We start from the raw sequence: 5,075 nt of genomic DNA, 5'->3' as shown, positions 1-5,075 counted from the left end.
GGTGCCTGTGTATGTCTATAAAGTCATCGGGTAGATTTCAATGGTAATGTTTATCATGTCTACTAATTAGCCTGATGTAAATTTCCATGCTTCCTCCTCAAATATAATACATTAAAAAATTTGTTGGTTTATCTGGCCCAAATGCATGGCCTTAAACACCCGAAAGGAAAATATAACCAAAGAATAAAGGGGCCAATATAATTTTTTTAAGAATCCATATGCATAGCTAAAGGCTACATAACAAACAACAATGCTAGATAGGAGATACCTTCTTTTGAGTTGTTGGCCAGGGTGGCCAAAGGGACTCCCAAATAGCAACCCAGCATAGAACTGGGAAAATGAACAGCAGACCCTAATCTTATCTAAAGGAATATTGACAACTGATTACTGCTAGATGAGGAACAGCTGACTCTCCTAAAACAAAGACCTCTAGATAGGCTGAGTAGATTCACCAGAAGGACAAGTAGTGGGGAATGGGTGGGGGTGCTGACAACACAGCAGACAGTAGCAAGGATATCAGAGTATAGTGGGGGGAGGGAGACTACGGAAGGCTGCCATCTGGGAAGTGGGTGTATAGTCGAATAAGATGGTTTGGGATGTTCTGTGTGATACACACACACACACACACACACACACACAAATATCAACAAATTTAAATAACTTTTTTATATGGACTTAGGCCTAATGTCTGAGAAGCATAATCCCTTGAACTCTTAAAGAAATATACTGATCACTTTACTCTTTGGTTATACTTTCCTTTTGGGTGTTTAAGACCATACTGTTGGCCCAAATAAATCAATTTTATTTACACTTAAGGTCATTTGAGGATCTGTTCCTCAGGGGTCACATGGGCTTGGGAAGAGTCCCTGGCTCCTTTCTTTTACCAGTTCCATCTATGTGAAGATAAGTCAAAGTCCTGCTCAACCATGTCTGGCTTCACTTGGAAGCATGCAGGAAACGTTTCCTCCGAGTTGATCTTCCTCTTTGTAGACTGGACATTGGTTCAAGTCCATCTGGTGGGGTCTCCATGGCCTCTCTGAACAAGAGGACAGGTGTCTCATTTTGAGCGATGCTCCATAGTCCCCTGGAACTTAGTTGACCTTGGAGGTCAAGGGGAAAAAACTGTCCTTTAATTCCCACTGAGCAGATTAGTATAGGCCTCAGAGTATGGCTGTTAAACATCCAATAAGGTTAATTCCACCTGTCTAGTACTTTTAATAGCCATGTGCTATGTAGATAAATCTTGGGTAAAAAAACACAGATGTTCTCAGATAAACCTCGACTAGATATATATTTTGTTTCTTAAACAAGTTGACTAAACTATGACCTTAGAAATTTTAAGATTATGTGTATATTATTTTTGTCTCACCCTTTATATATCATAATAAACCTACACAGACCTTTATCACTTGCTTAGGCTTTCTCATTTTTTTTTCTGTTTATTTTGGAAAATATCTCCATTCCCATATTCTTTTAACATCTTTTACATTCGCATTTTCTTCATAATTATGAGACATAATAACACTAACAAATAAATTTTCCATCTGTTGTAAGAATTCTTTTCCTGGGGATACTAAGCAATGCTTATTATTATTGGTTCTAGTGTCAAACCAATGTTTGATTAAAGTTTTCCTGGGGAACCGATGAATTTATTGAGCTTACTTCCTGAGATAACTGAGGGGTTGCTAAGGTGTATGAATGACCTGAGGGTATGCACACTGGAAAGCCTTTACCCAGCATGGGTCAAGCTTTCCTTCCTAGCCTTCCCCAGATTGTATACTTTACCCCTCCCCAAATCCAGAAGACCATGTGTGATTAGGGCCAAATTACATACAGTTGGCTGGGAAGAGTGGCTGGATACTGTGGCGAAGTCAAATGAGCCTGCTTGCCCGTCCTTTAATGAAGGAGCACAACTGACAACAAGCCCAATTGTGATGATGTTTAACAATCAGGCACTGCTGAAGTCATGATGATGGTAGTTATTTCATGGAGAAGGGACTGCTGTACTGTATCATCTTATTAAAAGGACATGGAATTTAAACGGATTTGGTGCTAGGATCCACAAATGAGGGAAAACATATGTCTTTTATTTTTCTGAGTCTGTGTTACTTCGCTTAGTATAACAGTTTCTAGATTCATCCATTTACCTGCAAATTTCATTATTTCATCTTTCTTTACTGCTGAATAGAACTCCGTTGTATAAATATACCACATTTTTGTTAGCCACTTGTCAGTTGGGGGGCACTTAGGTTGTTTCCATTTCTTAGCTATTGTGAAAAGAGCAGCAACAAACATGGCTGTACAAGTATTTCTATAATAGAATGAGTCCTTTGGGTGTATTCCAAGGAGTGGTACAATCCGGTCATATGGTAGGTTCATTTTTGGATGCACATTTCTTAAAGGCATAGACGATATCAGAATTAACTTCATATTGTGCAATGACAGAGCCTTGCATTTCAGGGGTGATAAGTAACTTTTGAGTGTATGAAAGGAACCATCCATGTTCTCAGCAACCAGATATTTCTTGAATTTTCTTATTTCATCACTCTTTATCTCATGAGACTACTATCACTGGGCTTAACACAACCCTCTGTCTCAATTTCTGTGGAACACTTGAGTATCTTGAACAGTTAGATACTTGAATATCTACAATAGTTTTGAGAAACTTACAAGAAAAAAAAGCGTTTTGAGAGTAAGAAAGAAGCATGTGTTTCTTCTCTCTCTGTTCTTCACTGTGGATGTGGGGTGACTAGGTGTTTGAGTTTCTGCCTTGACTGTCCCAAAATGATGGAAGAAAAGATAAAAAACTTAGGCCGGGTGTGGTAGTACACGCCTTTAATCCCAGCACTTGGGAGGCACAGGCAGGCAGACCTCTGTGAGGTCAAGTCAAATCTGGTCTAAATAGTGAGTTCCAGGCTAGGGGCTACAGTGAGACCCTGTTTCAAAAAAACCCAAACCCAACTTTTCCAGGGTCACAGTGGTTCACTGCTATGGCAGCCTTTTGCTCCCAGCTTGCTGTGGAGTGTTACTGGTGGAGAGGGAGTCCAGAGCTCTGCTGTTCCCAGCTGCCAGAGCAGAGGGGGTGGAAGAGCCTTTTGATGGGGGGGGGGCTGGGGCCTCAAGGGACACCTACGAAAAAAATAAAACAAAACAAACAAACAACAACAACAAGAAGTTTAGTCAGGGATGTGGATAAAATTTAAATTCAGCATAGTTACTTATGTTTAGTTTTAAACTGTAGGCTTTAGACTTCAGCCTCTGGGTCTAACCAATAGGATGGGTGGAAATCACCTTCCCATCCAACCTCCCCATCCCTATCCAAGTCTTGTCTCTGGAGACACTGGGTGGGGTGTCAGAGCTTTATTTTTCTGGGAAATGAACCTCAAAGATGCAGAGATGCAGTTGAACTCCAACTTATGGTTTCTGTTGGTGCTGTTGCAGCTAAGTACCACTTTATCCCTACCTAGGGTAGAAGGTTGCTCTAGGCCTAACTTATTTGTTGGGCTTCCCAAAGGCCTGCATTCTTCTTTTCTGTTTGGTTTTGCTATTGTTTTCTCAATGAATGTAGAATAACTTTCATAAAGTTTAAGTCAGAGAATACTGGAATGAAATAATCTAATTTTCCATCCAAAGTATCCTTTAAAAAAATTCATCAATATCTCATGCTGAAATCCTGGTGTCTCAGTTCCCATCTCTTATGACTATTCTACTTTACCATGAGGTAGAAACCTCTTTTTCCAACTGAATTGAGTGCACAAATATAAGTCTATTTTTGATGACATGTAGGACAGATTGCTCAGCATTTAGAAGCTCTCCCATTTGTCCTCAATACAAACCCAGTTTATAATCTTACTCCCAGCCTAGCCTTTCCGCTTTGCAGGATAAGCATTTTCAATCATGAACTTGAGAAAGAAAGTCATAACTTTGTGGTCCTATTTTTGTTTAGTTTTGCATGTTTGCTCAGTAGGCTGCATCTTGGACTACCCTCTCTGATTACTGTCTTCATGAAATATTCTTGGAATATTTAGAAGATTATTTTGAAAATCTACCAAAACTTATTTTTACTGACTTTCCAGAATGTTTATATATGACAGTTCTTCAAATTTTAAGGAACAGTGATCCCCAGTTCTAGTCTATAGACAGCCACCCTTAGTTTACTTTTCCTATGTTTTAAAAATGCAAGCGTTTTATTTCAATTTTTCTTTAGTTTCACGTCCAGACATTAGCTTTAAGATATGGACTATAATACTCATTTTTCAAGGGCTAATTTTCAAGTTTGTGAATTATCTAAACTGCTCACTGTTCCACTTACTGATATTCCTGCCTGCCTTTTGACAAACACATTGTTCATTAGCACCCCTACAGATGGAACACACAGAAGAAAAAGAAGGCAGTTGATTTTGCTATTTGTACAAAATCTGAATAAAAGATTGGATAGGCTGGACATTAACATTATTACTTTAGCGAGATTTAAAATCGATCTGAAGGAGAACAATAATATCCCTCCTTGAAAAAGAATAAGAGTTGTCATCAGCACATGATAGAAAAGGGACAGTGTGCTGACCTTTATTTAGGGAAAGACTGACACAGCAATGCTAGTGAAATCCAGAATTTGCACTTGAACAGCCTTAGCACAAAGCCTTATCTTTATCTTTATTAGTTTATGTGGAAATGGAGGATGCAGTGCGTCTTTGTTCTTTCTTTTGCAAAATGTAAACAATGATAGTTTTTTCCATAGGCTTCCTACAATATATAAGAAACATTTTTTAAAATTGTAAGGAATTTTCTTATGGCTTTATTATCATTACTAAAGTATTGGCTTCATGTATACTTTTTTTTTTATTTAGGTCCTATTGAAAAATGCTTTACTTAGCTGACAGCTAAGTCCGCAATCTGTTACAATAAATCAAGTTGTCCCCTTGTTTGGTTGGGTTTAGATGACTTAAAGCAATGACCTCAGCCTCAAATCTCTAGTTCACAACTGATAACACTGGATCGAATATTCAATCAGTGATGACTAGGATCTGAGTTCATTAGCAATCATATCTGTGTAGACTTGAATTTTGACTGTAAGA

This window comes from Nannospalax galili, unplaced genomic scaffold (assembly GCF_000622305.1).
Source record: "Nannospalax galili isolate Female #2095 unplaced genomic scaffold, S.galili_v1.0 scaffold405, whole genome shotgun sequence".
In the NCBI taxonomy this organism is placed as follows: Eukaryota; Metazoa; Chordata; class Mammalia; order Rodentia; family Spalacidae; genus Nannospalax; species Nannospalax galili.
This window is presented reverse-complemented; position numbering follows the sequence as displayed.